This window comes from Diospyros lotus, chromosome 5, assembly GCF_014633365.1.
Source record: "Diospyros lotus cultivar Yz01 chromosome 5, ASM1463336v1, whole genome shotgun sequence".
Classification (NCBI taxonomy): domain Eukaryota; kingdom Viridiplantae; phylum Streptophyta; class Magnoliopsida; order Ericales; family Ebenaceae; genus Diospyros; species Diospyros lotus.
Genome location: NC_068342.1, coordinates 10,927,529 through 10,949,466, shown reverse-complemented (window position 1 = coordinate 10,949,466; position 21,938 = coordinate 10,927,529). Strand labels below are relative to the sequence as shown.

Sequence of the window (21,938 nt, the reverse complement as noted above, 5' to 3'; positions counted from 1 at the left end):
CTAACTCTATCTATGCTTCATTGCAGTGTGGTCCTTTGAAGCCAACAGGAGTGGTTGTCCAGCTGGCCAATAGAAGTACTGCACACCCCACTGGAGTCCTAGAAGATGTGTTGGTTAAGGTTAAGGATTTAATCTTTCCAGCTGATTTTTATGTTTTGAATATGGAAGATGGCAGCACACTTGAGCATGCACCCTTGATACTAGGGAGACCATTCTTAAAAACTGCTAGAACTATTATCAATGTGCATGAGGGTACACTTTCCATGGAATTTACTGGTAACACAATTAACTTCAAGATACTTGATGCCATGAAATTCCCTGCTGAGGATCATTCCACTTTTCAAGTAAATAGAGTTGACCTGTTAGTGAATGAAGCATGTTCTGAGTCTTCTGATTTAATTGATAAACTCCCCACTGTGCATGAGTTCCCAGATACGATTATTTGCACTAATTGTAGTGATGGAGAGAGTCACTGCGCTGCATGCTTAGAGATTGCTAAATTTTTGCATAGGCATGAGTTTGATTTTGATGCTAACATTTCCCAAGTGGAAGGTAGTGCTGCTGACCTTGTTGAGCAGGTTGATAGTGCTTTGGAGTTAGAGTTGCAGTCAAATAGGTCAGCCCCTGTTTGCAGCAGCCACCCACCATTCAGTGCAAGCCTTTGCCTCAGCACCTCAAGTATGCATTCTTGAAGAAAGATGAGAAGCTGCCAGTCATCATTGCAAATAACTTGCAGCCTGACTAAGAGAGAAAGTTGTTGGAGGTGCTGAAAAAGAATAAGAAAGCAATTGGGTGGACTTTAGCGGACATAACTGGAATCAGCCCATTTGTTTGCATGCACCGTATCTTATTGGAGGAAGGAGCAAAACCAGCAAGGCAGCCTCAAAGAAGACTTAACCCAACCATTCTTGATGTGGTAAAATAAGAGGTAAGTAAATTACTTGCAGCTGGTATTATTTACCCTATTTCTGACAGCAAGTGGGTGAGTCCCATGCAGGTTGTTCCAAAAAAGACGGGCATCACGGTGGTCCCAAATGAGCAGAATGAGCTTATCCCCATGAGAGTGCAGAACAACTGGAGAGTCTGCATTGATTATAGAAAGCTGAACCAAGCAACCAGAAAGGATCATTTTCCCCTCCCATTCATTGATCAGATGTTGGAGAGGTTGGTTGGTAAGTCACACTATTGTTTCCTTGACGATTTTTCTGGATACTTTCAGATTTGCATAGCCCTAGAGGATCAAGAGAAGACCACCTTCACCTGCCCCTTTGGCACATTCGCTTATAAAAGAATGCCTTTTGGTCTATGTAATGCTCCAGGTACCTTTCAGCGATGCATGGTAAGTATATTTTCAGATTTTCTAGAGCATTGCATGGAAGTGTTCATGGATGATTTTTCAGTTTATGGCACTTCTTTTGATGATTGCTTGGTTAGCTTGGGTAGAGTCCTAGAGAGATGCATTGAAAAGAACCTTGTTTTAAATTTTGAAAAATGTCATTTCATGGTAGAACAAGGAATTATTTTAGGGCATGTTTTGTCTAAGAAGGGTATAAAAGTGGATCGATCTAAGGTTGATGTTATTGCTTCATTGCCTTACCCCACCTCTGTGAGGGAGGTGCGTTCTTTCCTTGGCCATGCAGGATTTTACAGGAGGTTCATCAAGGATTTCAGCAAGATTGCACTTCCACTTTCCCACCTTCTCCAGAAAGAAGTGACCTTCCACTTTGATGAGCAGTGCAAGCGGGCATTTGAGGAACTGAAGAGTTGATTGATTTCTCCACCCATCATACAGCCACCCGACTAGGAGTTGCCCTTCGAGTTGATGTGCGACGCCTTCAACTTTGTAGTGGGTGTCGTCCTTTCCCAGCGTGTGGAGAAGAAATCCCATGTCATAGCCTATGCTTCGCGTACATTGGATGCGGCACAGACTAATTATACCACTACAAAAAAAGAGCTCTTGTCTATTGTTTTTGCATTGGATAAATTTAGATCCTATTTACTTGGTTCTAAAGTTATTGTCTTTTCTGACCATGCAGCTCTTAGGTACCTCTTGCAGAAGCCTGATGCCAAACCTCGTTTGATAAGGTGGATGCTCTTGCTCTAAGAATTTTACATTGAGATCAAGGATAAAAGTGGAGTAGAGAACTTGGTAGCCGACCACCTCAGTCGCATTCCTTCCACCTCAGATCAATCTGTCATGGACTCCCAGCCTATCAGGGATGATTTCCCAGATGAGTTATTATACCACATTCATGGTGTTGAGCCCTGGTATGCTGATTTGGTAAATTATTTAGTTGCTTCTGAATTACCTGCATATTTTAAGAAGGAACAGCTAAATAAATTTAAGAGTCAGGCTCGGTATTATGTGTGGGATGATCCCTATTTGTGGCGCATGTGTAGTGACCAGGTCATCAGGAGATGTGTGCCTAACCATGAGTTTGCATCTGTCTTAAGTTTTTGTCACACACTTGCATGTGGTGGTCACTTTGGTCCCTAACGTACAGCTAGGAAAGTCCTAGATTCTGGATTATATTGGCCTTCACTCTTTAAGGATTCATATGAGTTCTGTAAGAATTGCACACGTTGCCAACACACAGACACTATATCACGTAGGAATGAAATGCCTCAACAACCCTTATTGTTTTGTGAAATCTTTAATGTTTGGGGCATTGACTTCATGGGTCAATTTCCTGTGTCATTTGGTTATGTGTACATTCTGTTAGCCGTGGATTATGTTTCTAAGTGGGTGGAAGCTAAAGCCACCAGGACTGATGATGCTTCTGTGGTTGCAGATTTTGTTCGTTCTCACATCTTTTGCAGGTTTGGCATGCCCAGGGCCATCATCAGCGACCAAGGATCCCACTTTTGCAATAGAAAGATGGATACCCTACTTCGTAAGTATGGGGTAATACACAAAGTGGCGACTCCTTATCATCCACAGACTAATGGGCAAGCTGAAGTCTCAAATAGGGAGATCAAGCAGATTTTGGAGAAGACTGTCCAGCCCAATAGGAAAGACTGGAGCCAGAGATTAGAAGATGTGCTATGGGCCTACCACACTACCTACAAAACCCCCATTGGCATGTCCCCCTACAGGTTGATTTTTGGAAAAGCGTGTCACTTACCGGTGGAAGTGGAGCATAAGGCATATTGGGCGGTGAAGCAATGCAGTATGGACATCAGTCAAGCGGGGTCCCAAAGAAAGCTCCAACTTCAAGAGCTTGAGGAGATTAGGATGGACGCACATGAGAACTCACGCATCTACAAGGAGAAGACCAAGGCTGTGCATGACAAGCTTATTGTGAGGAAGACATTCGAAATTGGCTAGAAAGTTCTGCTATACAATTCCCGTCTCAAGTTGACGCCGGGTAAGTTACGTTCTCATTGGACTGGTCCTTTCATAGTTATTCATGTTTTTCCCTTTGATGCAGTTGCAATCAAGGATGAGTCCAATGCAAAGCAATTCACAGTGAACGGGCAGCGGCTTAAGCTATTCTACGAGAGCTTTCAGGAGCATATTATGGAGGAGCTGCATCTCCTCAATCCCACCTCCATTTGATACATCAGGCTGTTTCTCTCTCCCTAATATTTTACATTTACTTGTCCTATTTTTGATTGGAATTGCATGTTTACATTGAGGGCAATGTAAAGTCTAAGTGGGGGGGGGGGGGGGGAGCAGCATTCTTATTTTAGCAGCATTTTCTTTATCTTTTCATATTTCTTTTTCCTTGGGTCTAGTTGAGTCTGTTTTGTGTGGAAATGCAAGTTAAGTAATTAAGTTTAAAAGAACCCAGCATGATTAGAACTTCAATCTTATCTTCCTTGATTTCAAGTGACTTGGCAATGAGTTTGATTTGATAGATTGATTGGGTAGTCTATAGCCGTGAGCACTTTAAGCCTATTGTCTTTCTTGTGTGTGCATTCGCCTATCATGATCTCCACTCTAGAACTTGTTTTGATTCTTGGTTGAGGCTATATTTGTTCATGCATGACTCAAACATGATTAAGGCATTCTTTTTTGTCCCTATTTGGCCATTTTGTTATTCAAAAAAAAAATAAAAAAAAAATAAAAACATAAATAAAAAAAATCAAAAAAAAAAATCAATCAATCCCTTTCGCTTGCCACTTAGAGCCATCATTCTTACCCTTCATTTTCATACACCTTTTTGGACCTTCCAACCTTAGGAAGAGGAATATTAAGTGCATTCTAGAGAGAGAGATTGAATTCATCAAGCAAGTCATAAGGCCAAAGGCCATTTGCATCCATGAAAAAGAAAAAGAAAAGCAAGCAAAGGATAAAATGGTGAGAAGGAGCGTAAAACGCACTCACCTCTTTCAAAAAAAAAAAAAATGAAATGAAAAAAATTGATGAGAAAAAGAAGAAAGCAAAGTTGAGACAGAGCGTAAAACGCACTCAACCGAATAAAGATGCAATGTTTTTCATAATGCTTGGAAATTCTATCTCTTGATCTTGGAGTTGCATGAAATGTTTTCTCGACCTAAGGCATGTTTTCCTTCATTGTTGTCTTTCCATTTCTTTCTTCCCCACATTACAACCCTGAATAAGCCCTTTTGATTTGTGGCATGCATGTGACATGGATAGTGGAGATTGAGAAGATAAACAAGCTTATGGTAGTGGAATTGTGATTGGGTGAATTTGAGCGAAACAGTCACCACCACCTCTTGAGAGATTTTTGAGCATACACTTGTCCTGTGAGAGGCTTCTACTTTTGATTTGTCTTATTGAATGAATTGCCATGTCACTTGTTTTCTTGGAAGTAGAGGAAAGATGATCTTTGAATGATGAATTCTCGAAGACTTACCTTGTATCTGATTTGTGTTTTTCCACATTTTTATTCTTGAGTCATAGAGTCTAGTGTTTTGCCCAGGAGTGCAAAAGTCTAAGTATGGGGGAATTGATAGCATGCATATTTATGCTATATTTTGGCATTTCACCTCAGTCTTATTACGCTATTTGAAGTAATTTTTGTTGATCTTTCATGGTTTCTATTTTATTATACTTCAAATCATCCTTACACTATTTCTCTATCTTACTTCTATGGATCCAAGCTTGCTTAGCTTTAGGGAATATTGGATGGGCTAGAGAAGCAGCTGGAAAAGACTTGAAGTGGCTCATTTCGGACTTCATGAGGGTAGGCCGGCCTTGGGCAATTGTGGGACTCATCTAAAGGTGCTTGGGCTCACTTTCAAGGAGCAGATTTGGGTTGCTCGATTTTGCTGTTTTGGGCTCACTTATCCCTTTTCTGTTGGGCTAGGCCCAACCCTAGCCTTCCTAGCTCTTCCTTTCTTAGCCATGTATTTAAGGCCTTTTAGCACTTATTTTCCAGAGGATATGGAGAGGAGAAAAGAGAGGAGATTCTGGCCGTTTTTCTTGTTGTTAGCAATTTTCTGTTTTCTCCATTTTGTCTTCATTTTTGTCTTCCTTGTTGTAATGGAAGGCTAGAGCTATTGTAACTGGTTGTGTATCTTGAACCTGTGTGGAATCTAAGTCCCGGATGAGCTGCAAAAATTGGTTTGTTTGTTTTAATCTTACTCATTTCCATTTGGTTTGGTTTGAGCAGACTTTCGAGTGCATGGAGTTCATGGCAGGTTTGTGTGAATTTGCATGGATTCATTTTCTGTTAAATGCTTAAGAGAACAGAGTGTGTTGTAGCCGGTTGGTATAACATCTCGGAAATGAATATAATGTGCTTGAATGGTTGTTCTTGCATAGCTCCGGATGGGTTGAATAGAGAGTGAATGGTTGCATTTTGTTTATAAGAGATTTTTGTATTCATTTTGTTGTTCCAATCATTCTAATCCTTGGACGGTTGTTGGGGATGCTTTAAGTTTGATATTCGGAGATTAAAACATCTAACAAACCAAGATTTATGGGTTGGACGAGGAAGATTTCACATAGGGGACAAATACACAGCTGGTTGCATTTCATTTACTAATTTTCATCTATCCTTGTGTTTTCTATTTTGTTACTTAGTTTTCTGTCAAAACCCCCCCTAAACAAACTGTTGTTTATATTGGTTCTCCTTGTTGGTAGAAAAAGGTGAGGCTCCTTGTGAGAGACGACCTAGGGTGCACTTTGCTGCAAACTAGAGAAGAGAAGAGATATATAGATATCTAATTCTGGAGTGGTTCGACAGCCGCTGGCCAGATACGCAACAAAATTTAAGGGGCTAAGCAATTAATGTGACGTGCATATATATATATATATATACATTGGAGAACAAGCAATGGCAGCCTATAAATAGGCAGGGGGTTTGGCAGATTGAGATGCACCAAGAGGAGAGCCGAGAGAGAGAGTTGCGCGAGAGAGGGAAACTGGTCTGTGGCTGCCAAAGTAGCAAGCGGCCATAGCCGCAAGCTTCAAGCGGCCATGGCTGCAAACTCGATCAGAACAGGGGGCAGCAGCATGCTGGTGTGTAGGAGCTGGCCGAGGTGGCCGAGGCAGACCAAGGTGACCAACGACGTCAGTGGTTGTAGCCAGCAATGGTTGAGACCAGTTGGAGGCACAAGCTATAGGGACGACCATGGTGGTTCAGTGAGCAGGGCCGCACCAGTCGTGGACAACAACGACCGTGAGCAGCTCCAGCAGCGGCGCGGCGGTCAGGGAGTCCAACGGGAGCCGGCGAAGGCGGCGGTAGGCCGGCAGCAAGGCAGTTCGGTGGCTGGTGGAACTCGGCCATGCGCCCATGGCAGTAGCCGTGCGTAGGAAGAAGAAGAAGAAGAAGAAGAAGAAAGAAAAGAAGGAAGAAGAAGTTGCAGGCGCATGGCAGGGGAGGGAGAAGGAAGAAGATGAAGTGGAGGGAAAAGAAAAAGAGGAAAAAAGAAAAGAAAGAAAAAGAAGAAAAAATAGGAAAATGATGGGAAAAATCCTAGAAAATTTTTGAAAAATAGGAAATTATATTTCAGTAATATTCCGGAGCTTTTAGCGAGAAAAGCGACCCGGGCATGCGTTTCGGGAATATGACACGCATACCGAGAAGTCGGAAATGCTAAGTCAAGGTGAGTAAAATTCTCTAGAAAATTTTAGAAATTCCAAAATATTATTTTATGAATTTTCGTAATGAAATATTCGAGGAAATATTTTAGAAATATTTAATTTGGATTTATTGAGGAAAAATAGGAAGAAATAGAGAGAAAATTATAGAAAATGCCAGAAATTATGAAAAAATAGGTTTTAATGTCTATTTAAATAATTATGGTAATTAGGATACTTTGAGGCTGAAGTTGAAGAGATTCGTGGAAATTTTGAGGTTGGCACGCAAATTGAGGCAAAGCAAGAATATCGAGGTAGCTCGATAAGCTTGAGAAGGTAAGTGGTACTCCCCGATTAAAGTTAGTTTTATAAAAAATGCTTGGTTTATGTTCCTCGAAAATGTTTTCATCATATTGACATGCCCTGATATGTATCCATCACTTAGACTGCATACATGACATGACTATGAAATGCATGAATACACGTTGATATCATTGATCACTCGCATTTGAGGCCGTATGGAGTACGAATTGACACCGCTACTTTACCAAGGGTGCACCCATACACCTCGACTTCGAAAGAGGGGGCCGCAAAAATGGTAGGTAGCATGAGGGGTGCAGTTGACACCTATGAGGTAAGACATTGCATTCATACACGAAATATGTTTTCTGTACCCTTACTTAGATGATTCATCATCTAACTTGGTTTTGCCCCTAGAATATTCAAACGTTTCAGATGGAGATTGTAGCAGATAATGAGGATGAATGAGGCATGAAATGGCACTTAGCAGAGTGCATGAGAAATGAAATGTATGTAACGTAACCCCTGTATTTAAGTTCTGCTACTTTAGATTCTGAATATTTTGAGAAATGTTGAAGATGTAAGAATTTATTTATGATTAATGTTAAGATATCAGGTTTTGATATTTGCTTCCTCATTTGATGTGTATAGTGATTCTCTTTCGAGATTAATGTATGAGAATTCTGGGGCGAATTCTTCGAAGAATGATGCGGTCTAGCTTTAGTGTTTGAAAGAAAAAATTTATTGTCCCAAAATTGTCCCAATTTATAACGCTCCCGGGAAAGCGGGGTGTTACAACCTACCCCCAAGATGACCGCGAACCCTGATATAATTCTTTAAATAGGACACTCAGTCCATACTCAATCCATTTCATTTTGGGTTGATTTTCTGGCCTCGATCAATCACAACTAGTGATACACCTTTCTCCTAGACCATTGGGACTTAGACCCATACAAGGTACAGATCCTACTGGGCTGTCCTAGATCTTTAGCATCTGATCGTCTCTAAGGTAGTCTGCTATGATACTTCGATCAACGGGCTTCCCGTACCTTATCGCAAGCCATCCATTAACCATCTGCACGTGGGTCCTTAGATCTAGATCTGTCACTACGAACCAGTAGTGTCATCACGCTGCTAGGGTTCCTTATCCCAGAGTCACATCGGTTGTACCACTGTCACCTCACCAATTGGTGCAACTCATACGCCATTATTTGGCCATCTTCGACCTCTTGCTTAACCCAACATGTTGGATCCCTGATCTTTACATCTCATTTCCGAGACATTAAATGATCCTCGAAACTACTTATCATTTTATCCTAACTCTTCAGCTAGACCATGTCACATCAGACTAATTATCTATGCTTCGAACACAGTTATCCTAGCTTTCATAGTAAGGATTTCAACTAATGACCTCAAATCAACAGTCTCTCAATCTCTCGGATCCATAATCATGGTTACCGAGTCAACCTTACACCCGAATCATATCATTGGATCCCAACTTCAATAGCTAGATCATTCTGCTTGTATTAACCCCCAACAAGTTTTCACTATTTACTGAGAATAGTAATCGGATACTGGAATAGTGTATGTTCGTGAATAGTACACCAGATAAGTTCTCAGGAAAGAGAGGTGGGTCACAAATGGACACACTTAAATACCAAATCTTTCCTTAGCCAGAACTTTCCTAGGCATGCACTTCCACTACACAACACTTAAATCCAATAACCTCTAAGCCTTCAATTGACAATCCCCAAATCTCCTAAATAGGGATTTTACCTTTCGAACTCGTAGTCTCTTTCCCCTAAGCCTTCACTTGGGGTTCCTACTAACTAGTTCTATCAATACCAGATCCTCTTAAGTCTCCAAATTGTTGTTCCCTAATCTCCAAATAGGGTTTGAATCTGATATCAACTACATCAGAGTCACTTAAGTCTTCCATTAAACTTAAGCTCTGATACCAACTGTAACGCCCTGCTTTCTCGGGCGCGTTATAACTTGGGACAATAAATTTTTTCTTTCAAACTTAATGCTAAACCACATCATTCCTCAAATTCGTCCCAGAATTCTCATTCATTTTTCTTGAAAGAGAATCATTATACACATCAAATGCTGAAACAAGGATCGAACCTGATACCTTAACATTAATCGAAATTTAGTTCATACATCATCGTACCTTAACATAACTTAATACAAAGCATAAGTTCTCAACATTAACCCTAAATAGGATTATACATCATCATTCCTTAAAACGTTCAGATTCCAAAGTAGCAGAACTTAAATACATAGGTTACATAACATACACTTCATTCATCATGCACCTTGCTTAGTACCTTTTCATGCCTCATTCATCCTCATATCTGCTACAATCTCCATCTGGAACGTTTGAATATTCCAGGGGCAAATCCCAAGTTAGATGATGAATCATCTAAATAAGGGTACATAAAATATATTTTATACATGAATGCAATGTCTTACTCATCGTAAGGGTCAACTGCACCCTTCATGCTACTCACCATTTTTGCGGCCACCTCTTTCGAAGTCAGGGTGTATAAGGGCACCCTTGGTAAAGCACCAGTGCCAGTTCATACTCCTTACGATCACAATGTGCGTCATCAATGATACAACGTGTACATATGCATTTCATAGTATGTCATGTATGCAGTCTACGTGATGGATACATATCAGAGCATGTCAATATGATGAAAGCATCCCCGAGGATCAGGGTTTGAAACATAAATCACCTATAAACCAAGAATTATTTATAAAGCTAAATCCAGTTGGGAAATACCACTTACCTTCTCAAGGTTATTAGGCAAGCTAGATATTTGTGCATCGCTTCGATTTGCGTGCTAACCACAACATTCGCACGAGTCACTTCAACTTTAGCCTCAAAATATCCTAATCACCATATTTATTTAAATAAGTATTAAAACCTATTTTTCCATAATTTCTTACATTTTCTTTATTTTTCTCTCTATTTCTTCATATTTTTCCTCAATAAATCCAAAATAAATATTTCTAAAATATTTTCTCAAATATTTCACTACGACAATTCATAAAATAATATTCCTGAATTTCTGAAATTTCTAAGAAATTTTACTCACCTTAACTTAGCATCTCCGGCTTCCTACTATGCGTGTCATATCATTAAAACGCGTGCTCGAACCGTTTTCTGGCCCAAAATTTTTGAAATATTAATAAATATCCAAATCCTATTTTTTGAGATTTTTCTAACATTTTTCTCTATTTTTTTCTATTTCTTTTTCTTTTCTTTTCTTTTCTTTTTTTCCTTTTTCCTATTCATCTTCTTCTCCATGCTTCTTCTTCCTCATCTGTTGTTCGCACCAACACCCGCTTGCAACTCCCGCAGCCACTCTGCTTGCCGGCCATTCTGCTGGGTGCAGCCATCGCTGCGCACGTAGCAGCTCGGCTGGTGCTTGCTTGTGCCTCCAGCTGCATCCGGTTGCCAATGCCGTCGCTTCAGCTCGTTGCAACCTCGCCTCCGTGTTGCTTGACTGCACTCCCACCCTGCAATTAAAACACAAAACAAAACACAATAAAAATTTTATATTTTTTTCTTTATTTAGGTGAGAGGTTTATACTTGTCAGTGTACGAGTGCAGTTGTAGTCCAAATTTAAATTTATATTTTCTGAATGAGTTCAGGTCGTCCACTGAGAGATTTATTTATGGCAAAATAAAAAGAATGTCACACACAAGCACACACGCATTTGGACAAATTGGCAATAAGGTTTTTTATGGTTTTTTAAACAACAGATACTAGGAAATAAATTAAAGCAGTAATTGAAATAAATACTTAAAGTGAGACTATAAAATTGGATAGTACTTGAGTTAAGACAATTTCAGTGCCAACCCGTTGATTCCCAAATTTTAACATATAAGGTTAGTAACATTAATTTAATTTCATATATGAGGGTTTGTTATTAAATGCAATTAGAGATTATGATAGTTCTAGTTTAAGCAATCCCCATACATGATATGTGAGATTCTAATTTAAACAACTACCATAAATCAAATTACAATTAATATACAAGACAACTAAATTAATCATCCGGGTTTGGGTATGATAGCGTTTCCAGTTCTAGTAACTCTCATGCGTGACATGAAAGCTCTAAGTTAGGCTTACGCTCCAATCCAAACCTAGTGATTTCTCAATAATTAAGATACACTCATACTGAAATTTAAATTAATGTTACTCATTTAAAGCGCAGCTTTCTTTGGGAATCATTAGCGTTGGACATTGTCCTTGCCTTAACCCAAGATTAGATTTAGTTACTCATTTCCATTTAAAAGTTAATTGACATGAATTTAAACGACGTAATTTAAATAACAGAATTTAAATGACAAGAATTAAAATAGCAGAAACTAACCGGCCATTTAGGCGGTGGATAATTAAATGACAAGAATTAAAATTGCAGAAATTTAAAGGCATAAATTAACCGGCCATTTAGGCGGTGAATAATAAAGTAATAATAAATGACATAAGAATTTAAAAGAAGAAAGGAAGAAAGTAAGATCACAAGAGAGAATACTAAAGAAAATGGGAAAGAACAAGAACAATTCTCAAAGAGAGAATTATAAGGAAACAACCAAACTTTGATTCAAGAATAATAATCACACTTACAAATGCAATCAAGTGAGCTATTTATAGGCCACAAGATGCAATACAAACCACACAATTTCAATTATTCAATTAGACATAATTATATCTAATGGGCACTCACACACTTAAAGTTAAATGGATTTTAGCTATAATACACACCTAATATTAAATGGATTTTAGCTAAAATACATACATAATAAAGCACTCATAAAGTTAAATGGATTTTAGCTATAATATCCACCTAATAGTTAAATAGATTTTAGCTAAAAAACACACCTAATAAAGCTCTCACATAAAAAATAAAAATAGATTTCTATAAATTGGTTTTTTAATCTTCATTAGAATTAAAAATAATCCTTGGGCCTTCTCCAAATAATATCTTCCATGGGTTGCTCAAATTGGGCCTTAATTCTTCATGGGCTTGAATTCTTCATGGGTTTGAATTCTTCATGGACTTTAATTTTTCATGAGCTTGATTTTTTCATAGGTTTGATTTCTTCATGGATTTGAATTCTTCATGGACTTTAAGTCTTCATGGGTTTGAATTCTTCATGCCTAAAAAAAAATAATTTAATGTTATTAATAAATTATATATTATATATATGTATTACACATGGCACATATATATATTAGATTATATTATATATATATTACATGCATGCATATAATGATGTATATGTATTATATATAATTTTATATATTATTATTAGTATTATTAAATTTTATTTTAAAATTTCATTTCATTCATTTTTCAATTTAAACTTGCATATAACCATAAAATATATATTAATATCTAATTTAAACGATTTTTAAGATCAAAAGAAGGGTATAATTATAACAAAATTTTTACAAAATTAACCACTAATCATTGCTCCACCATCGCGTTGCCCCTGCTTTGCTACCCAGTCGCTTGGACGCTTGCGGCTATGGCTGCCGTCGTTCCTTCCATATTCACTTCTTCTTACCTCCCAATCCCTCAATCTCTCCCTTTTATTTATAGGCAATGCATTGCCTACTTGGCCATCCCCTATTACGCCTAAGCCATCTCCTTATGCATCCACTTGGAAGATTTGCAGAGGCATGACCATGAAGATTTTGCAGAGGGATGGCCTCCACGCACGCGTACATATCACATTAATGCCCAATTTCCTAAAATCCTGTTGCCTTACCTTCTTGCGTGAAAATTATTCAATTGCTAGCCATGATATGGCCATACATACGCCTACATTTATATATATATACTATATATCACATTAATATATATAAAAAATTACACAATTAAATTCTAATTTTCTCATAATATCACTTGGGCACTTCCCCAATAGCAATCATGCCCTCAAACACTGAATTAGATTGCATTCTGATACTGAAAATCCAAAATTAATAATCCAAACCTTAGTTGAAAACGACGATTTTGCCCTAGTGTCTTCACCGGGCCATTGTTTCATCTTGAAACCACTAAAGGGTTGCTCATTACGCAAAATTGGAGCCCCCCTAGGGTTCCGTTGATTTTTCGGGAGTCCCCTTGGACGATTCGATTTTCCAGCCTAAATGGTAGCTGTAGTTTAGCTATACCGAAAATTGTTCCTCATTCGATTTCTTTCGATACCATAAATCTTATCTCGGAATGCTCATCGAGACCATGTCATTTTCCTTAGATAATTTCACCCCGAGGCATTCCCTGCAGCCGATTCGGTATTTATAACCGCTATTAAACCAATTTCTCAGTATTCTAAATTTATCGAAATTACGTGGCAGCCTCATACAACCATGGGGTATTACAATGGAAGAGAATTTGAAAATGAATCTTTCAAACTTTATTGTGAAGAAAATGGTATAGATCATTGCTGCACTTGTGCTAGGACTACTTATGCAACACCCCACTTTTCTCTTACCGGGCATGTCACCATGCTGGAGTCCGTAATTTATTTTTTTCTTTCTTTCTCGATACATAACTTAAACCTTAAGTGCCGAGTTCCAAACAAAACCCCTCAACAAATCATTAAAAATGCAGAAACGATAATCGAAACCTGATATGGTATATAATCAATTCACTTTATTTATAACATAAGAATCCATACCATGTTTAACATCATATCCTCAATATTGAAATACATAAATACATAGAGATTTCATAATATTCAAACAAGGCTAATCATCAATAAAGTATCAGCTAATACATATCCGAATCAGCTCGCTGAATCCATCGGCCACGCCATCTCATGCCGTCATATCTCAACCTGCTCCTTACCTGAGCTGCAAGTCTAAATTGGAACGTGAAATGTTCCAGGGGCATAACCCATTAGAAGATGAAACTTCTAATGAGGGTCCAAAACATATATATGAATGCATGATGCGATAACATCAATAACATTTTCCCTTAATGTAACTTCCCAGGCCCACTAGCTCAGCACGGAATCCTAGGCAAATCTCGAACTTCTATAGGATAAGCCTAACGTTATTCCATCATTTCCCTAGGGGAATTACAGCTACACTCTAGGGCGACATCCCATTCCCATGCACAACATCAATATGACAATAATATCACGTCATGCAATTATCACGACTTTCCATGCAATATAAAAAAATAAATATTGCATTCATAACAACATGCATATATGACAAACATATCATGAACATGAGTTCTTGGGAGAAAACCAATCACAAAACCATAGTTAGGATAGGAAAACTCACCTGTAGAGATAAACTCGAATTCCTTGAAAAGCATGCATTGCCTCGATATGCGTGCCACACCTCGATTTTTGTGCCAACTCTCAAAAGTTGCACCAATCTCCATTCATCGAGCACAACAACCATAAAATCATCTTAAATCGCTAAATATCTCCATAATCCAATTTATTTCATTTTTCCTTCTAAAAATCTCAATAAATACCATCGAGACTATTTTCTCAAATCTAATTCCACAACAATTAATAATAGACTATGAGCTTCAAGGGAAAAATACTGAACTTACTCGAATGTTGCGTTTTTATGCAAATTGAGGCTCTTTGATGTTAAAATCGAGACATTAGGAAGTTCAAATCCAAATATTTTTGCACAGACCTCTAGATCTTGATTTTATAGGAAGTTAGAAAATTTTTTCATAATTTTTGGAGCTGGGATGAGCCCTCACGCGCCCCTAGAATTTGGCTCACGCGCGCCCACTCACGGGCCCAGTTGGCGCGTGCACTGCACGCGTCGGTCGTCTTCTTTGACGAGATTCCGACCAGTTCTGGTTTTTTGGCCATATCTCATTCGTCTGAGCTCCGATTGACCCCCCGTTTGAACCTATGGCTTCGTTTTTTCGCCCTCTACAAGATAATACCATAAAATCTCTCAAACTGAGCCATTTTCAGACTGCTCAGGCTTAGTTCTGACAAAGCTCGTTTTTCCGACGAGGCTCCATATCTTCTTCATCTCTCAATGAAAATTGCTCAAATTTCACAGGAATGATACTCTAGACATGGGGAACAAAAGCCCCTTATCCGTTGCTCTCAATTTTTTCCTAAACTCTCGGATCTGAGAGTTTAATTTTTCCTTTCATTCGGCCAATTCAAAAACCTCTATTTATAGGCAACCCTGAGCCTCTAAATGCCCATGGTTGGTCGATCCAACCTTCATGAGGGTTCTACCTTGTAACGCCCTACTTTCCCGGGCTCGTTATAAATTGGGACAATTCTAGGACAATAAATTTTTTCTTTTCAAACTTAATTCTAAACCACATCATTCCTCGAATCCGTCCCAGAATTTTCACACATTAATCTTGAAAGAGAATGACTATACACATCAAATGCGGAAGCAAAGATCAAAACCTGATATCTTAATATTAATCATAAATTCTTACATCTTCATTAACCACAAGGATATACATCAACATTCCTCAAAACATTCAGAACTCAAAGTAGCAGAACTTAAATACATGGGCTATATAACATACATTTCACTCTTCATACCTCATTTATCCTTGTATCTACTACAATCTCCACCTGGAATGTTTGAATATTCCAGGGACAAAGCCCAAGTTAGATGATGAATCATCTAAGTAAGGGTACATAATGTTATGTCATGTGTGTATGCAATGTCTTTCATCGTAGGTGTCAACTGCACCCCTCATGCTACCTACCATTTTTGCGGCCACCTCTTTCGAGGCCGAGGTGTATGGGTGCACCCTTGGTAAAGCAGCGATGCCAGTTCGTACTCCTTACGGCCACAAATGCGCGTGATCGATGATATCAATGTGTATTTATGCATTTCATAGTCATGTATGCAGTCTACGTGATGGATACATATCAGGGCATGTCAATATGATGAAAACATTTTCGAGAAACATAAATCACTTACAACAAAACATTTTTCATGAACTAACTTAAATTGGGAAGTACCACTTACCTTCTCAAGCTTATTGGGCTACCTTGATATTCGTGCCTTGCCTCGTGCATCGCCTCGATTTGTGTGCCAACCTCAAAATTGGACAAGTCACTTTAACTTAAACCTCAAAGCATCCTAATCACCCTAATTATTTAAATAAGTATTAAAACCTATTTTTCCATAATTTTTGGCATTTTCTTTAATTTTCTTTCTATTTCTTCCTAATTTTCCTCAATAAATCCAAACTAAATATTTCTAAAATATTTTCTCGAATATTTCACTACGAAAATTCATAAAATAATATTCTTGAATTTCTGAAATTTTCTAGAGAATTTTACTCACCTTAACTCAGCATCTCTGATTTTCTTGATATGCGTGCCCTATCCTTGAAACGCGTGCCTAGGCCATTTTTCTCGCCAAAATCTCCAAAGTATTACCGAAATATAATTTCCTTTTTTTTGGGATTTTCTAGGATTTTTTCCATCATTTTCCTATTTTCTTTTTCTTTCTTTTCTTTCTCTTCTTTTTCTTTTATTTCTTCTCTTCTTCTCCACCATCTTCTTCCTCCTCCCACCCCTGCTATGCGCCTGCAACTTCTTCTTTTCTTCTTCCTTCTTTTCTTTCTTTCTTCTTCTTCTTCTCTTTTTCTTCTTCCTTCTCTTCTTCTTCTTCTTCTTCTTCCCTTCTTCTTCTCCTTCCTGTGCGCGGCTGCTGCCATGGGTGCATGGCCAGCTTTGCCGCCCTTCCTTCCTGCGCCCGCCGACCACCTTGATCGCCGTCACCGGCCTCCCCGGCCACTGCCGCGCTGCTGCTGGCAGCCACACGTGGCTGCGATCGCTTCCTTCGTCCACTTCTCGAGCTTCTATCGAGCATGAGTGTCGCCGCTGCACCTTGTTGGAAGCTCCCCCGCGTTGCCGACGCATCGCCCAACCGTTGGAGCTCGCGGTCGTGCTGCTATGGCTGCCACCAATTGGCTTCTTTCTCTCGCGCAACTCTCTCTCTCTCTATGCTATCGGCCACAACTCCTTGCTACAAATGGCCGATTGCTTCCTCTCTATTTATAGGCACTCGGCTGCTTCTCACCTCACTGCCCATAACATCTAACGGCCATTCCTCTTAGCGTGAAGATTACGCAATTTACAGAGCATGGCCAGAGAGTTCACAGGGCATGGCCACACTTGCGTATACATATATATATATATAGTACCACATCTAATTAATGAGAGATAAATCAATCTCTCAATTCTCCCTACCCCATATCTTCTTACAGATTTTCTTTCAAATCTTGTAGCCCACAATTGATTCATTGCTTCCAATTGCACAAATTTACACTTACTGCTTCACGTGCATATATATATACATATATATATATATCATATATTATACTATAATAATAAAGAAATAACACATTTAAATCTCAAATTTCACCCCTATTTTACCTATGTAATTTCCTAATTACAACTATACCCTTAAACCTCAAATTAATTTGCGTTACAATACTGAAAATTCACAATTAATAATCTTAAAGTTACTCGATAATAACGATTTCTCCCCAGTGTCTTCATCGGACTGTCGTTTAATCTCGAAACCACTGAAGGGTTGCTCATTACGCAAAACCGGAGCCCCTCTAAGGTTCCGTTGATTTTTTGGGAGTCTCCTACGACAATTCGGTTTTACAGCCTAAATGGCAGTTGTATCTTAGCTGTACCGAAAACTATTCCCAATCTGATTTCTTTTGATACCATAAATCCTATCTCGGAACGCTCATCGAAACTATATTATTTTCTTTAACAATTTCACTCCGAGGCATTCCCTACAGTTGATTCCGGTACTTATAACTGCTATTAAACTAATTTTTCGGTGTTCTAAACTCATTAAAATTACGCGGCAATCTTATCTAAACATGGGGTATTACATACCTGCCCCAGATTAGTCCAAAAACGCTACCAAAGATGGATTCAACACATCGAAATTCTGGCCACGAAACGGCCGAAAATCATGTAGAATTGGTCGTCATCTTGGCCAATGTCGGCATAAGCTTGACCCAAGAGCATCCTAGGCTACTTTCCTCGACTCTTTCGCCACCGAATTTGGTGATGGGAGGTGGTGGAGGAAGCTTGGTCGTCCATGGCAGAATTTGCTATTTGTGTAATTTTGTAAAATTGCACTTTGACCCTAACTTCTTCCCATTTTGAACTTTTGGTCCTTTCCTTGAAGCCCTTGAGCTTCCCAATACTACCATTGCGACCTATAGGTTCTATAATTTTCATTGCATCCCCGAAGATTCCCAAAAAATGTCATTTCGACCTCCCTTCTGTAAAATTAAAAAATTACACTTAGACTCGGATATTTGTTTTGGCCTTAAACCTCTTCGTTTTTTCCTGAAACCACTGAAGGGTTGTTCCTTATGAAAAAATGAAACCCTCTCAAGCTTCCGTTGACTTCCCAAAAGTCGTCTATCATAATTTGATATTGCAGCCTAATTGGCAGCTGCATTTTAGCTGTACCGAAAATCATTCTCAATCTCATTTCTTTCGATGCCATAAATTATGTCTTGAAATACTCATCACGGCCATATCATTTTCCTTTGGCATCTCGGCTCCAGGGCACTCCTTGCAATCGATTCGATTATTCATACGGTAATAAATTACCCTTATACCCTCAATTTATTCTTAAATTTCATTTTTGCTCCAAGATAATTTACCCTTGAGTCATTTTAGAATTTCTCGGGTATTACAGCTTAACAAAATGGAGTAGTGGAAAGAAATAATAGATCTCTTCAAAAAATGACAAGAATAATGCTTTGTAATAAAAATCTACCTAAATACTTTTGGACAAAGGTCGTAAACACTGCATGTCATGTTTTAAATAGAGTCTCAATAAGGATAATTTTGAAGAAAACCCCTTATGAGTTGTATAAAGGAAGAAAACCAAATATTAGTCACTTTCATGTCTTTGGTAGTTCTTGTTATTTGTAGGTAAATTTGATGCCAAACGTGACGAGGGTATATTCCTAAGATATTCATCCCAAAGCAAATGCTATAGGGTATTCAACAAAAGAACTCTAGTAGTAAAAGAAACAATACAAATAATAGTTGATGACATAAATGTTGAAATTCCAAAACCTAGAGAAGATTATGAAAATGAAGCAATCCAAAATCTTGACAAACTTTCATTAGATCAAAATGAATCAAATACTCTAGATAATGATCCTTTTGAAGGAGAACATGAGCATCAAGTGAAAGAACCAACATTTCCAAGAGAAAGAAAATATGTAAAAGAAAATGAGATAATAGAAAATCTAACAAAAGGAATTAGAACTAGATTATTTATTAGGAATGAATGTCAATATGCAGCCTTCCTGTCCCAAATTGAACCTAAAAATATCACAGAAGCTTTAGTTGATGAAAATTGGATCATTTCCATGCAAGAAGAACTGAATCAATTTGAAAGAAATGGAGTGTGGCAATTGGTTCCAAGACCTAATAAGACTATCTAACTATAGGAACTAAATGGGTGTTTAGAAATAAGATTGATGAAAATGGTATTGTTATAAGAAATAAGGCTAGGTTAGTGGCTCAAGGATATAGTCAAGAGGAGGGTATTGACTATGATGAAACGTATGCCCCCGTTGTTAGATTAAAAGCCATAAGGATGTTATTAGCATTTGCATGCTTTAAAAATTTTAAGTTATATCAAATGGATGTTAAAAGTGCATTCTTAAATGGATACATCAATGAAGAAGTGTATGTAGAACAACCTCCCAGTTTTGAAAATCCCAAAATTGAAGACCATGTGTTCAAACTTTCCAAAGCCTTATATGGTCTAAAACAAGTCCCTAGGGCATGGTATCAAAGGCTTAGCAAATTTTTTCTAAAAAAAAGGTTTCAAAAGAGTACAAATAGATACAACCTTATTTATCAAGAATCATGGCAAGGATATCTTATTAGTTCAAATATATTTAGATGATATCATATTTGGATTTACAAACAAATCCCTATGTGATCAATTTGCAAATCTAATGAAAGGAAAATTTGAAATGAGCATGATGAAAGAATTAAAATATTTCTTAGGATTGCAAATTAGACAAGAAGATGAGGGTATCTATATTTTTCAACAAAAATACATAAAAGATCTTCTTAAGAAGTTTAATGCCCAATATTGCAAACCTATATCTACACCTATGAGTGGCTCATTAAGCCTAGACAAGGATGAGTTAGGTAAGACTGTAGATAACAAGCTTTATAGAAGTATGATTGGATCATTTTGCTCTATTTAACTGCTAGTAGGCCTGATATTATGTTTAGCGTTTGCTTGTGCGATAGGTTCAAATCTAATCCCAAAGAATCTCATCTCAAAGCTATGAAAAGAATCTTGAGATATCTAAAACTAAAAGGATCTTTAAACTTAGAACTCTTTTATCCTAAATCAAATAGTTTTGATCTCATAACTTATACCGATACCAATTATGATGGCTGTAAAATAGATAGGAAAATTACTAGTGGCTCATGTTAATTTCTAGGACATTGCTTAGTATCTTGGTTAAGTAGAAAGCAAAATATTGTTGCACTATCATCTATTGAAGTTGAATATATGTTGCAGCTGGTAGTTGTTGTGGTCAAATCTTATGGATGAAATATTAAATTGAGGACTATGGTATAAACTTAAAAAATATCCCAATAAAATGTGACAATACAAGTGCTATAGCTCTAACAAAAAATCTTGTATTTTATACAAGAACAAAGTACATCAAAGTTAAGCATCACTTTATTAGAGATTATGTTCAAAAGAGGGATATTCAACTAGAGTTTGTTGATACAAATTATCAAGTCGCCGATATATTTACAAAACCTTTGGACAAAGCAAAATTTGAATTCTTTAGAAGTGAACTGGGAATGATGATTCCTTGATTTGTCTGTGATATGTATGCATGTTTATGTGAAGGTAAATCTGCTGTGAAAATGTTTATGGAAAATTTCTTCAAAGCCCAACAAGCACTTGTCGACAGGTTATATTTAAACTATCAACAGAATTGTGCAAAGATAATTTAAACTATCGACCAATTCCTAGTGAAATGTCAACCATTTAGGGTTAAATTAAATGAGTGATTTTTAGGCAAACTGTCAATTAGTTTCTCTCATACTGTCAATCGTTTTTGCCATAATTGAAGAAATGTCAATCGTTTTAATGACATGTCAACCGATTTTTTTCAGTTTTTAAATAGAATAGGTGACCATCGGACTTCTCATGCACCCTAGTTTTAGTCTCTCTCGCTCGTGCTTTCTCTCACGTCTCTCTCTATCTTTCTCCTTTAGCTCGCAATCTCTATAAAACCCTAGTTTTTCTTCATCAAATCGTTTTCGCCCATTGGACAAATGGTTCGCACCAAGAATCCAGAGAAGGGAAAAGATAAGGGTAAGGGCAAGGATCACGACAATGCAAGCCGACAGTCTTGTACACATTCTCAACCTTGTCTCTTTGATGGAAATGACAATTTGAAAGGTATTCTCTAAGTTTTGATTTAAGAGAAGTATTACATGGTCGATGTACATTGATGAAAATTTCTTTGAGTCCATCAAGTTTCCATATATAGACCCGTTTAAGGATTTTAATTGGTGGAATTTCTTAAAGATTCATAGAACCATTCTTGAGGA

General features: G+C 37.8%; 1 protein-coding gene across 2 annotated transcripts in view; it reads right to left on the bottom strand.

Annotated features, from left to right (window-relative positions):
- The window catches only part of LOC127801711 (tubulin-folding cofactor A), a 108,975-nt gene that overhangs the window by 45,276 nt on the left and 41,761 nt on the right, over window positions 1-21,938 (bottom strand). Inside the window, exon 1 of one of the 2 annotated variants that reach the window (XM_052337069.1) lies at window positions 16,879-16,884. The exons of the other annotated variant lie outside the window; for it this stretch is intronic. The gene's annotated coding sequence lies outside the window, so the exon portion shown is untranslated. Of the gene's footprint in view, window positions 1-16,878; window positions 16,885-21,938 lie in introns of those variants that run through there. 2 annotated transcript variants of the gene reach the window in all.